At 40.9% G+C, this 14811-nt stretch overlaps 1 long non-coding RNA gene across 1 annotated transcript; it reads left to right on the top strand.

Moving 5' to 3' along the window:
- Nucleotides 1-205: 205 nt before the first annotated feature.
- LOC132660013 (uncharacterized) lies at nt 206-14278 on the top strand. Its single transcript, XR_009601158.1, has 2 exons — nt 206-519; nt 10231-14278. It is a non-coding gene; the product is annotated as an uncharacterized LOC132660013 (long non-coding RNA).
- The last annotated feature ends 533 nt before the right edge of the window (nt 14279-14811 follow it).

The raw sequence follows: 14811 nt of genomic DNA, 5'->3' as shown, positions 1-14811 counted from the left end.
GGCCTCTCCCTAGAAATTCATCCTCCAGTTTGCTGAGTTGCCCGTTTGGTGGATGGTCAGTGAAAGGCAGTGTTCAGATGGCCATCAGTGGTGAACTTCGGCTGATGCCCCAAAACAACATAGCACACACCACAAAAGAGTTTGCTTTCACTGGCAGTTCTCCCAATCTTCACATATTAATGCTGTGCCAGCAGCTATTGTCCTCGACAAACGACTGCGCTGGCAACATGGGGCTCCCTTAAACAAAGTCCTTCACACGGATAGCCAGCAAGGAGTTCCATTTCTAGCTTTGCCTGACGCCCTCACCCAGCTAGACTCTTTGTTCCACTTGGGAAAATGTTCCAGGAGGCTTTGTGTTGTGGTGGTGGTGGTGGTTTAACTTGAAGGTTTAAAGATTTGAATGAGAAACACAAGAGCCACAAGGACTTGATCATTTGGAACATTTTCTTTTTTGCTGAAAGGACTGAGAAATGAATAAGAGCCAGAAAGACTGAGGTCATCACTCTGATTTACTCTAAGGTATGTGTCTAAATTGAATGTATGTTGTTTTGCAAATAACCAAGGCAGAAATATTAAATGATTTCTCCTAAGTCATTTAATCAGTTGAAATATTAGCGACAGATTCTGAGCTCTATACTGGGGAGCTAGTGAGAAGAATTCTAAGTATTCCATTGACTACCTGTGTGGGTTTGAAGAAGTTATTCTCTTAACCTCAATTGTAATATAGTTATTATAATTGGACTACTATTCTTTGACTATATTGTAAGATGCTTAGCAATTTAGAAGCCACTCAATTCCATGTTATTTTCAGTCCTTCCTCCTTTTATACTGGTTTAATTTTCAGAAACCCTCGCCACATTCTCTGATCAAGTAGAAATGCTGAGAAACCCCCCAAAATTTTTTTCAAAACGTTATAATTTGCTTTAGTGTACAGAAGTTTTAAAAATTCCTGTCATGTGTGACATCCACAAAGAAATCTAAGAATTAACTAGAAGATATTAAGCCCGGTTTACTTGACCTGCAATAATTCTGATTGTGTGTACTTTTGGCCCTGATTCTGTAATAGGAATCAGAAATATCGAATGGGGGCATTTTGGTGCCTATTGCTTGCTCATGATCAAGACCCAGAAGTCCTTACCAATACTTTTTCATAGTTTGCTTTTACTTTACTCAGCAAGTATGTTAGGTGCTTCAAACTATTTGCCAGGCAGTAACTGAGGCACTAAAGATATAGTAATAAACATGCCATGGAGACCTGATGCAGTGACTATGTAATTTATCAACCAATGGGGACATGAGTTTGAGCAAGCTCCGGGAGTTGGTGATGGACAGGAAAGCCTGGCGTTCTGCAGCCTATGGGGTCTCAAAGAGTTGGACACAACTGAGCAACTGAACTGAACTGAACTGGGGACACTTCTGAGAATAATAGGGAGCGCTAAAAATAATTGCCCTGACCAACAGGACAAACCAGAATGAACGATTGTCCTAGCTAGCTTTCATTGAAACAGACAGCTTGTGAAGCCACCCTGGGGCTGGGCTGGGTGTGTGACTTTCTGGGATCATCTGTGCCTCATGGTGGAGGGTGGGAGGGTGGTCCCCCTCTGTCCTCATCCCAGGTGCATGGCCAGGCCTCAGGACCAGTGCTCCACTGTCCTGACTCATCTTCTATTGCAAAGGACTGAGCTTGCCTTTGGTGGGGAGACAGGCAATAAACCAAATGAATACAGCCTATTGGTGAGTGGTAAGTGTGGAGATAAATAAGGTAGAAAAGGAGATCTGAAGTGCTGGAACAGGAGTTTCGTATTTAACATTTAACGATTAGGAAAGGTCGAATAAGAAGATAAACCAATAAAATCTTGAAGGAAGTAGGGAGTAAGCGGTACAGAAATCTGAGAGGAGCACGAAAGGCATGGGTTTAAACCCAGAAGAAGGAAAGTACCTGTTCTTAGACGAGCAAGAAGGCCACTGCGACTACAGCAAAGACAATAGAAGAGAGGAGAGTAAAACATACAGTGAAATGGCTATGAAAGGAGGGAGGGGAAGATCGTGTCTAGCCATTATAAGGACGTTGTTTTTCACTCTAAGTGAAATGAAAGTCTTTAGTGGAGTTGCGCATAGAGGTCACATGATTTGTTTTAATAGGACCATTCGGACTCTTGTATTGAGAGGCTGAAAAGCAGTGAAACCAGCAAAGAGATTATTGCAATACGTCCGTGAGAAATGATATTGATATTTGCTGATGAATTGGATGTGGGGTGTGAGAGTCAAAGAGGCATGAAGATGAACTGCAAGGTTTTTAGCATGAAAAAGAGAAAGGTGGTTTTGCCACTAACTTACATACAGAAGACTACAGCAAGAACTGGTTTGGGAAAGTTCAGCAATTTGATATTAGACATACTAAGTTTGAGATAATTATTAGACATCTGAATAGAGATGCCATGTTGGCAACTCGACAGGGGAAAAATTTGGGCTGGAGAGGTAAGCTTGGGTGTTGACAACCTGTATATGATATTTACAGAAGAGAAGACATATACATATATATGTGTGTGTAGAGATAGGCAGATGGGTAAAATAGGTGAATAGAGAATTTAGTCTCACAACTCAGAGAACCTGATCCTTCAAATCATTTGGAAGTAAAATGCCTGGGAAGAAGAAGGAACCATTGAGTTCAACAGTTTTCAAACTCTTCAACTGAAAAAGATCAGAGACAGCACTGGTTAGATTGGGGCTGGGGGCAGGGTGTGAGGAAGTTCAAGGGACTGCAGGTGAAATGCCCAAAATAATGCTACTGAGTGTGGCTTTGGACAACCTGACTCATCCACAGTGATTCAAAGACCTTGGTTGCATGTTCAGACACTGTAATAAATTTGCTCATACAGCATGGTTTGGTTGTTTATACCTTGAAAAAAAATTGAGAGTACTATTTGCTTCAATAATTCTACTTGGCTCAAATCCTTAGAAAATAAATTTAATTGTAGTAAAATACATGTACAAATATTCATCACAGCATTACTTCAGAAAAAAAAAAGGAAAAGAAACCAAAAGCAAAACTCCCACAAAAACAAATGAAAAGATAACTGGAAACAATCTAAGTGCTCCAATAAGAGGAATGTTTAAATAGATTGTCATTTACCTGTAGGATGGAGTATTATACAGCCATTAAATTCAATGCTTAATAACATGGGAACTGACTATAGTATAGAGTTAGCTAAAATTAACTTAAAATTATGTATATTTAATATGATCTCAATTATATATATTCAGGTGAGCAGGGAACAGAGAACGAAAATACACCCAATATATGTCAGTGGTGAACTTGTATTTTTTCCTATATTTTACATTTCTGTTTTTCCAAAGTTTCCATCAAGAGTAGATATTATTTTTATATTCATGTTTTGTATTTTTGATTGAAAATTGTAAGGGAAGATTAAGAAATTCCTGAGTTGGCCCCAGTCTTGCTTGGGTTGCTCTGTCTGACTTCTGATTACTTTGTTCATTTCAGTTATAGACTCTGAAGTCACCCCTATATGTGTTCCTAGAACATGTAATTGGTCAGACATGCGAGATTGGACAAAAGGCCTCAGGATGTTGAATAAGAGTTGAGCTGGTGGAAAACCTGCGACATGTGTGTGATGAATTCAGGAGTGACCTCCTTGGAGTTCTGAAACATTTCATCAGCCTGGATTCCACCCATTTGAGCTGGCGGTGGGCTCTGTTGTTACTTGTTGTTGTTCGGTTGCCAAGTCCTATCCAACTCTTTGCGACCCCATGGACTGCAGCATACCAGGCTTCCCAGTCCCTCACCAGCTCCTGGAGTTTGCTCAAGTTCACGTCCACTGAATCAATGATACCATCCATCTCATTCTCTGTCACCCACTTCTCCTCCTGCCCTCAATCTTTCCCAGCATCAGGGTCTTTTCCAATGAGTTGGCTGTTCATAACAAGGGGCCAAAGTATTGGAGCTTCAGCATCAGTATTTCCAATGAGTGTTCAGAGTTGATTTCCTTTAGGATTGACTGGTTTGACCTCCTTGCTGTTGAAGTGACTCTTAAGAGTCTACTCCGGCGTTTTTCCTGGTGTTACTAGGACACCTAGGACTCATCATTTGTGCCTGACTTGTTTCATTCACTTATACTTTTGAATTCTTTGTAGCCGAGTCATTTCCTGTTTAATTTCTTCAACTTTTTCTCTTTGACCCAGAACTGACTGAACAATATCTGTTCTGCAGTGCATGACAGATTCTTCACAAAAGTAAGCCATTCATGAGATGTTAGTCTGTCATGGGAAAAAAAGACAAAGTAATTGAAAGCTTCAGTTTGCCCATCTGATCTGAGAGTGACCCGTAGTGATCTCAGGGATGTGTACCTACCCAAATTGCATAACATTTACTGTGTTGGTAAATCCACCCAGGTTTTCCTGCGGGAGGCTGTCTTTAGCATCCTTCTATCTCTTTAAGATTGGGAAATCGTCCAGGCCTCCCAGCTCTTGGCAAGCAATGGATTGACTTCATGTTATTACTCAGCGTTTTGCTTCTTATTGAAATGCCAGGCTCTGCATGGCTGGTTTATAAAGTCTGAAGATCCTTGAGGGGTACCCAGAAACGTAGCAAGAAGAGAGAATTGAAAAGGGCAGAGTGAGAACATGAGGGGGGCTCTACAGCTTGGAGCAGCTTGAATCAAGCCTATGTCAACAACTCTTGTCTTCTCTCTTCTCCTGCAAACTCATCAGCTTTTTTAAAATTTTTATTGGAGTATAATTGCACTGATGTGTTAGTTTCTACTGTATAGAAAAATGAATCAGCTATCCACATACATATAGCCCCTTTATTTTGGATTTCCTTCCCATTTAGGTTGCCACAGAGCACTGAGTAGAGTTCCCTTTGCTATATAGAAGGTTCTTGTTGGTTATGTGTTTTACACATAATATCAATAGTGTGTATATGTCAGTCCCACCCGCTGACTCATACAAAAGCAACTCCAATGCCACCTTTCCCAGCCCAATTTAACCTGCTCTTCTATGTCTCTTCAGTTCAGTTCAGTCGCTCAGTCCTGTCTGACACTTTGTGACCCTATGCACTGCAGCAGGCCAGGCTTCCCTGTCCATCACCAACTCCCAGAACTTGCTCAAACTCATGTCCATTGAGTCAGTAATGCCATCCAACTATCTCATCCTCTGTGGTCCCCTACTCCTCCTGCCTTCAATCTTTCCCAGCATCAGGGTCTTTTCCAATGAGTCAGATCTTCACATCAGGTGGCCAAAGTATTGGAGTTTCAGCTTCAGCATCAATCCTTCCAATGAATATTCAGAACTGATTTCCTTTAGGATTGACTTGTTTGATCTCCTTGCAGTCCAAGGGACTCTCAAGAGTCTTCTCCAGCACCACAGTTCAAAAGAATCAGTTCTTTGGTGCTCAGCTTTGTTTATGGTCCAACTCTAACATCCATACATGACTACTGGAAAAACCATAGCTTTGACTAGACAGACCCTGGTCAACAAAGTAATGTTTCTGCTTTGTAATATGCTATGTTTCTTAGAACACTTTTATTTTGTCTTACTTAGAAGTCTTCTTTGCATCATACTTATTTGAGTGTGTCTTATGTCTATATATTTCCCTACTGGACTGCTAGTGTCCTGAACAATTACAGTGACTCTGTTTAGTTTGCATCCCTCTTCCTTAATACTCTGCCTTGCTCTTTACTAAAAACAAACAAACAAACAAACAAACAAAAAACAAACCACGCACACACACACACAAACAGCTTTAATAGAATAGAATGAAATCCCCATCCAAGGAAATGATTTGATTTCTAGCAGATCTGAGAATGCCAATTTATACACAAATTCTCCCTTCAGTGGGTGGATCTGAAACCTTGTGTGGCCTTCAGTTACTTCTGGGTTTGTTATAGCCTCAGCAAAGGCAATACCTCCCAGGGTTGCTTTGGCCTATAGAAATCTCAGCCTTCACTGATCTTTGTGTCTGTTTGCAAATGATAACATAATCACACTCATTTTAATAGTTTATATGCTAACATTGTAAAGATACTGAAAAGACTAGCATGGCCTTTTTAATAAAGAAAAGCAAATTCCTGAAGTATTCATTTGTTCAAAGACCATATATATCTAAGGGTTTCATCAAAATTTTATTGTAGATAAAGTAGAATGTGATGAATTAAAATGATAAGGAAGACCTATGTTGCTTAGTATGAAAGAGTTTAGAATGTATCACTCAGTTTAAAAATTGTCTGAAAGTGTTAGTTGCTCAGTCATGTCTGAGTCTTTGCAGCCCCATGGATCCAGGCTCCTTTATCTGTGGAATTTTCCAGGCAAACCTACTGGAGTGGATAGCCATCCCCTTCTCCAGGGGATCTTCTGGACCCAGGGATTGAGCCCAGGTCTCCCACACTGCAGGCAGATTCTTTACCGCCTGAGCCACCAGGGAAGCACCCTGCCCCCCAACTCCCCCACCAAAATGTCTAAAATACTGTGTTTCTTATGATCTCATTTTTTTCTGGTAAAAACAAAACAAAACTTCTATGTAAAATGTGTGTACACATACTTGAAAAAAGCTTGAAGAAATAATATGGAAAATGAGTTCTCCTATAGTCAGAGCATTCATAACAAGAGTTAGATAAAGCAGTTAGCTCATAATGAAACATAATTGATATGAGCAAGTCTCAGTGATAACTAGAACTGATTGGGAATTAGCATCATCAGAATAGAAATGAAATGAAAGAAGCCGTATATAACCTAGCTTCTATAGACTGGGCTGTAAGCAGAACGGCATAGCAGCAGTGATAGGGAAACAGAGGGTACTGAACATATGAAGTAATGGCAAGGAAGGAAAAGTCTGTTTGTTTTTGTACTTTTTGATTCTCCCCCTTTTTTTTTTAAGCTGGCAATAACCGGATACATTTATGGTTACAAAAACACATTTATTATTGTAATTACTGTGGAAAAAAACCCTATTCTACGGTGAATCTAAAACTACTCTGTTCCTATTTTTTATCCCAATAAAGCCACCAACGGTATTTTTCACAGTGCTAGAACAAATAATTTTACAATTTGTATGGAAATACAAAAAACCTTGAATAGCCAAAGCAATCTTGAGAAAGAAGAATGGAACTGGAGGAATCAACCTGCCTGAATTCAGGCTCTACTACAAAGTCACAGTCATCAAGACAGTATGGTACTGGCACAAAGACAGAAATATAGATCAATGGAACAAAATAGAAATCCCAGAGATAAATCCATGCACCTATGGACACCTTATCTTTGACAAAGGAGGCAAGAATATACAATGGATTAAAGACAACCTCTTTAACAAGTAGTGCTAGGACAACTGGTCAACCACTTGTAAAAGAATGAAACTAGAACACTTTCTAATACCATACACAAAAATAAACTCAAAATGGATTAAAGGTCTAAATGTAAGACCAGAAACTATAAAACTCCTAGAGGAGAACATAGGCAAAACACTTTCCGACATACATCACAGCAGGATCCTCGATGACCCACCTCCCAGAATTCTGGAAATAAAAGCAAAAATAAACAAATGGGATCTAATTAAAATTAAAAGCTTCTGCACAACAAAGGAAAATATAAGCAAGGTGAAAAGACAGCCTTCAGAATGGGAGAAAATAATAGTAAATGAAGCAACTGACAAACAACTAATCTCAAAAATATACAAGCAACTCCTGCAGCTCAACTCCAGAAAAATAAACGACCCAATCAAAAGATGGGCCAAAGAACTAAATAGACATTTCTCCAAAGAAGACATACAGATGGCTAACAAACACATGAAAAGATGCTCAACATCACTCATTATCAGAGAAATGCAAATCAAAACCACAATGAGGTACCATTTCACACCATTCAGTCAGAATGGCTGCGATCCAAAAGTCTATAAGCAATAAATGCTGGAGAAGGTGTGGAGAAAAGGGAACCCTCTTACACTGTTGGTGGGAATCCAAACTAGTACAGCCACTATGGAGAACAGTGTGGAGATTCCTTAAAAAACTGGAAATAGAACTGCCTTATGACCCAGCAATCCCACTGCTGGGCATACACACCGAGGAAACCAGAATTGAAAGAGACACGTGTACCCCAATGTTCATCACAGCACTGTTTATAATAGCCAGGACATGGAAGCAACCTAGATGTCCATCAGCAGATGAATGGATAAGAAAGCTGTGGTACATATACACAATGGAGTATTACTCAGCCATTAAAAAGAATACATTTGAGTCAGTTCTAATGAGGTGGATGAAACTGGAGCCTATTATACAGAGTGAAGTAAGCCAGAAAGAAAAGCAGCAATACAGTATACTAATGCTTATGTATGGAATTTAGAAAGATGGTAACAATAATCCTGTATGTGAGACAGCAAAAGAGACACAGATGTATAGAACAGCACTTTGGACTCTGTGGGAGAGGGAGAGGGTGGGATGATTTGGGAGAATGGCATTGAAACATGTATAATATCATATAAGAAATGAATCACCAGTCCAGGTTCAAGGCAGGATACAGGATGCTCGGGGCTGGTGCACTGGGATGACCCAGAGGGATGGTACGGGGAGGGAGGAGGGAGGGGGGTTCAGGATGGGGAACGTGTGTATACCTGTGGCAGATTCATGCTGATGTATGGCAAAACCAGTACAATATTGTAAAGTAATTAACTTCCAATTAAAATAAATAAATTTATATTAAAAATATTTTTAAAATATTGATTTTAAATTTAAAATTGATTTATTTTTGATAGGAAATACATTAAAAAAAGACAAGCTTTAAAGGATGCATAATAGTGTTTACACAATGAAAAATTTCTCTCCTACTTCTACTCCCTAGCCATCCTTCCCCAGGTCCCTTGTTACCTCTTTATATTTTTTAATAATTTGAGATTACTTAAGAATGCACCAAAAGCTAGCTTTGCATAATTATGTACTAAAACCTTAGCTGCAGTTATTTTCCAATGACAGGAAATATTGATCTCTTTATAGCTTTCTGTATAAATTTTTCCCAATTAGGTAAAAGAATTAATGATAATTTCCAGAACCACTTAATTGGGCTCTTTGACAGCATGCCTAAATTTGCCTTGTCATCCTTTTCTCATTACTCCAGGCCTCTGCCTCAGGCCTTTAGTCTTAACATACATACAGCTAATGCAAAGAAGTCTCCTCTTAGGATACTTTTCTTCCCTAATCTTCATCAATCAATACCTTGTGGAAAAAAAAATGCACATCTAAGTCATAATCTGAAAAACATTTTCTTACTGGAATTTCTCTTAATTGATCCATACTAATTAAATCAAAATAAATGATATTGAATATGCTTGGGTCAATTAAGCTATTTAAAGTAACAGCAGCCAAAACAATTCCAAATTCTTAGGGGACATCTACTTGGCTGGGATAATTAGGAAAATATTTTATTTATCTTTAATGGCTGTGCTGGGCCTTTGTAGCATACAGACTTCTCTTGTTGCAAAGCATGGGCTCTATGGCACTCGGGCTTAGTTGCCTGAGTGAGACTGTGGGCTCAGTTGCCCCACGGCATATGGGATCTTAGTTCCCTGATCAGAGATTGAACTCACATCTCCTGCGTTGGAATGCAGATTCTCAACCACTGGACCACCAAGGAAGTCCCCTTATTTATCTTTTAAGTCCCCTTATTTATCTTTTACTAGGAGAAATAAGTCTTTTTATCTTATTTAAAACAAAAACAAAACTTGATAATTGGAGGTGGGGTAAGTGATTGTTGTTGTTTAGTTGCTAAGTCATGTCCAACTCTTTTCGACCCCATGGACCGTAGCCTGCCAGACTCCTTTGCCTGTGGGATTTCCCAGGCAAGAATACTGGAGTAGGTTGCCATTTTCTTCTCCAGGGGAATCTTCCCCACCAAGGGATCCAACATGGTCTCCTGCATTGCAGGCAGATTTTTTAAATAGCCATATTTCAATCTCATAAATATGCATCCTGAGCCACTTCCCCTATGCCTGCAGTCACATGCTTTTCCAGACTTGTTTCAGATGTAAGAATTTGGGCGACAGTACCATTTAACCATTAATACAATGTATCTGCCTTGGAGCAGACTACCTATGACCCAAGAAAATGTCAGCCCTTGGCTTGCTGTTTTGCCATCTATAAATTCACCCCCAGATTTTATTTCTTATGTTTCCTCTTTTATATCCTCTCCTCCTTCCCTTGCTCTCATTCATTTTCTTTTTCTTTTTTGCAGGAGGCTCTTGTAATAGAGACTGAGGTGATAGAGATGAATGAGCATGATACTGGACTTGGGGAGCCAGGCTTCTTGTCTAGTTCTCTTCTAAACTTGATATATTGTCACCCTGCTTATTTAACTTCTATGTAGAGTACATCCTGCAAAATGCCAGGCTGGATGAAGCACAAGCTGGAATCAAGATTACCAGGAGAAATACCAATAATCTCAGATATGCAGATGACACCACCCTTATGGCAGAAGGTGAAGAGGTGCTAAGGAGCCTTTTGATGAAGGTGAAAGAGGAGAGCAAAAAAGCTGGCTTAAAATTCAACATTCAAAAAATGTAGATCATGGCATCTGAATGTAGATCATGGTACCTGGTCCCATCACTTCATGGTAAATAGATGGGGAAACAATGGAAACAGTGACAGACTTTATTTTCCTGGGCTCCAAAATCACTTCAGATGGTGACTGCAGGCATGAAATTAAAAGATGCTTGCTCCTTGGGAGAAAAGTTATGACACACCTAGACAGTGTATTGAAAGCAGAGACATTACTTTGCCAACAAAGGTCCATATAGTCAAAGTTATAGATTTTCCAGTAGTCATGTATGAATGTGAGAGTTGGACCATAAAGAAGTCTGAGTGCTGAAGAATTGATGCTTTCGAACTGTGGTGTTGGAGAAGACTCTTGAGAGTCCATCTGACTGCAAGGAGATCAAACCAGTCAATCCTAAAGGAAATCAACCCTGAATACTCATTGGAAGGTCTGATGCTGAAGCTGAAGCTCCAATACTTTGGCCACTTGATGAGAAGAACTGACTCATTGAAAAGACCCTGATGCTAGGAAAGATTGAGGGCAAGAGGAGAAGAGGGCAGCAGAGGATGAGATGGTTGGATGGCAGCCCCAACGCAATGGACATGAGTTTGAGCAAGCTCCTGGAGATGGTGAAGGACAGGGAAGCCTAGCGTGCTGCAGTCCATAAAGTCGCAAACAGTCGGACATGAGTAAGCGACTGAACAACAACAATGAAGCTAGATATCATATGCGAGTTACTTCAGTATTCTGGCCCTTCACTTCCTCATTCAGCAAATACTTGCTGAGCTCCTGCTAGGTGGTAGAGACTGTTCTAGGCACCAGGACACAAAGATGGATAAGGTACACTTTGAGACCACGTACCTGTGTCTGGAATGTCAGGCAGCTGGGTCTCAGGACAGCTGCTGAAGCAGTAAGCATGGCCCTGCTGAGCGTGGGCATCATAACAATAGAGGTACCCAGAAGCAGGAGGCATGGAGTGTGGAAGTGAAATGATGAATATTCTGTCGGATGGTGTCAGGGAGCCAAAGGTGGCAGTCTTGACTTGGCTTTGTGCCCTTGGACAATGCAGACTGTTCCTTGGGCCGCTGTGTGCAAAGCCGGTGTGTGTGGATCTGGGTGGGGTTTCAGGTGAACCAATTCACCCACGGAGCACCATTTTTTATGACCAATGACCAACTGTCTAAGACTTGCAAATATGTGGGCTCACTTTAAGCCTTGGAAGTTTGGAAGTCAAGGAGAGTCCAGTAAATTGGAAGCAAATCTTTTCATAAAATCAAACCTCTGGTTCTATGGAGTAGGGGGCTTTTCTTTTTCTCCCAAGGACCTGACATGCTTTCGGCTCTGACACTTACTAAACAAATGTATGAGTGAAAAAGCTTTATGGAACTTGGGTGTATATCCTAGGGAGCATGTCCTAGGTGGGAAATTGGGAAAGACTGGTGAGCAAGAGCTGAACATTTTATCTCATCAAATAATAATGACACACAGAGTGTTGCAATGGAGTGAGTAGTCTCATCAGCACTTTTAGTCATCGAGAGGACTCACTGAGAGCCTGGTTGGAGTCCAGCTTTGGAGGGGAAGAACGAAGGGAACGCTGTCCCAGCCCCCTCTCCAGGGCGCTCTGAAGAGATGATTATCCTGCAAGCACAGAGACAGGGGAGGAAGAGTTTTGCACTGGGGTGGGGGGCAGGGAGAAGGAAGTTCGGAGTCAGCGATTAGAAGGAAGAGCTTCATTTCATATTTTGTGGCTGACAGCCAAGCCAAAGATTTTCTGAGGCTCACCTGCCTTGTTGGTAAAACAGGGATTCAGAGATGCTCCCCTCCCCTTGATTTGAATTTCTTCCTGCTAGAGAATGCACTTGTATAAGAGATTTACTTAAATAGATACTTTCTTCTTTTAAAAGCACAAATACATTCCTGGTAGGGCCAAGTCTCTTCAGTCTCTCAACCAAGAGAAACACAAAATATCTTCTCACTTAAACTTGAAGGGGTCCTGATGCTACCTGCCCCTGGAGATGGGAAGAAGGGTCTCCAGATTGGGCTTACTTGATTGACAGGTGCTGAAAGTAATGATTCAGGAAGAGATGAGTGGGCAGGTCTAATCATACAAATATCTGTGCAGCTAATGCTGTGAGGAAACTGGTAAGGGCTTGCTTGAGCTCTGTTAGAAGAGAAAGCAGGTCACCTTTGGTAGGTAGCAACTGTTGGTAGCAATCCAACCCTCCGCAGAGAACAGTCAGGGGCTCCTCTTGGCAAAAGAAAAGCTGACAGGAGAAAGACCCCAGCTTGGGAGAAAAACAGACACATCTTTCAATATTGGCTGTGCTCTGATCGGTGACGCTTGTTAGTTTCATCAGTAAAGTAGTGATTATATTTAACTCAAAGTATGGTTGGAAGGACTGAAATAGAGGATATATGTCATTTCCTGGCATGAAGTAAACATTCAGCGGACTTCCCTGGTGGTCCGGTGATTAAGAATCCTCTTTGCAATGCAGGCGACACAGGTTCCATCCCTGTTTGGGGAACTAAGATCCCATGTGCCACAGAGCAACTAAGCCTGCTCGCAACTACTGAGCTCATGCACTTTAGAGCCCATATGCCTCAAGAAAAAGATGCTGCATGATGCCACTAAGACCCAGTGCAACCAAATAAAAAAAGAATGAAAAAACTGTAAATTACAGACAGTATTCCCTGGTAGCTCAGCCGGTAAATAATCTGCCTGCAATGAGGGAGACCTGGGTTCGATTCCCGGGTTGGGAAGATCCCCTGGAGAAGGGAGTGGCTACCCACTCCAGTATTCTAGCCTGGAGAATTCCGTGGACTGTATAGTCCATGGGGGTGCAAAGAGTCAGACATGACTGAGCAACCATCACTTTCACAGACAGCATTATGGGCTGAAGACTCCCATAGGTAGGAGAGTTTAAACTCATGGCTGCAAGTAGAGAAGTCAGGAGAGGACCTGAAGAAGAAAGGGCAAGGGTAACAGATGAGATTTCTGACCAGGAGAACGGTTGCAACAACAAGTAACATGGCTTTTTAATAGGCTATCTTAGTTAGAGGTTGGTGCATCCGGTCAAAAAGGAGCCCAGCCTGATTGGGATCTGGGTAGGAAAGGCAACATTGCTGCTACCCCAAGAAGTCTCATTTGTAGGGCTCTACTATATTTGGGACAAAAAGCGGGGTTGGGGAGAATAGCAGGGGAAGAGCAAGATATGTCAGATCCTGATGCCGGAGTTGGGACATGACTGACAGAGGAAGCACGGTGTCAGAAAACTGAGGGTATTTTTTACAACACTGAGTGAATGATAAATGGTTTCCTTAAAATATAGCCCTTTGCCCCAAAACTGGTTAAGTCCAACCTTTAGACTCCAGCAAGCTTCAGGTTCTGATACTGCCTCTCAAAATGTGTGACATAGTGACATATACTCTTTTGTTTTCCCAAGAGAGAAATGACTTTCTTTTAAAAAGGATAAAACTAACACTTACTGCTTGCAAATAAATACATAAATAACACAGGAGAATATAAAGAAAGTGAAAAATCATTTTAATTTTCATTCATTTGATTACCACTGAAGTAGAACTCCTGGTAAATTTGTCATTTCTGCTAGTGTGAATTGCTCACATTACTTCTATGTCACTCTTAAAAAAAAAAAAAACTATTTAACTGATCTGTGACTTGCCTTCTTACTTCTGGATTCGTAAAAGGGTCCACTATAGTAAAGACATTAAATTTTTGTCATCAATTTCACTTTTCTTCGGGTTCGTCACTTGTCTTTTTATTTCTGGGGGTTTTTCTCATGTGTAAGTTTTAAGTTTTTACGTTTTGGTCAAATTTCTACTCTTTAAATGCCTTACAAAATCAGGCAGAAAATCTGAAAGACTCAGCATCATGGTGATGGAAGTAAAAGGATGACCAACGATATAAGGGTCAAAACACAACTGCAAGATGAGTGAAACACACAACAGGTGCTGTTGAGTTTAGCCAAATTAGCCAAAGTCTTAAGAGCATGTGCTCTGGGGTTAGTGGTCCTGAATATGCATCCTGGCTCTGTCCATTACTAATGATTTGAGCTGGAGAAATTTGCTTAAGCTTACCTGCACCTCAGTTTCCTCATCTGTATGGTGTAGAGTTTTTTGCGGAGAGTGTAGGAGTATTGTGACATCTCTGGTGCACAGTAAAGAAAGAAAAAGTGTTAGTTGCTCCATCCTATCTGACTCTTCTCAACCCCACCAGAGGTCCCCACCCTACTCTTCAGCCCACCAGGCTCTTCTGTCCATGGG

Source organism: Ovis aries, chromosome 6 (assembly GCF_016772045.2).
Source record: "Ovis aries strain OAR_USU_Benz2616 breed Rambouillet chromosome 6, ARS-UI_Ramb_v3.0, whole genome shotgun sequence".
NCBI classification, from domain to species: domain Eukaryota; kingdom Metazoa; phylum Chordata; class Mammalia; order Artiodactyla; family Bovidae; genus Ovis; species Ovis aries.
This window is presented reverse-complemented; position numbering and strand designations above follow the sequence as displayed.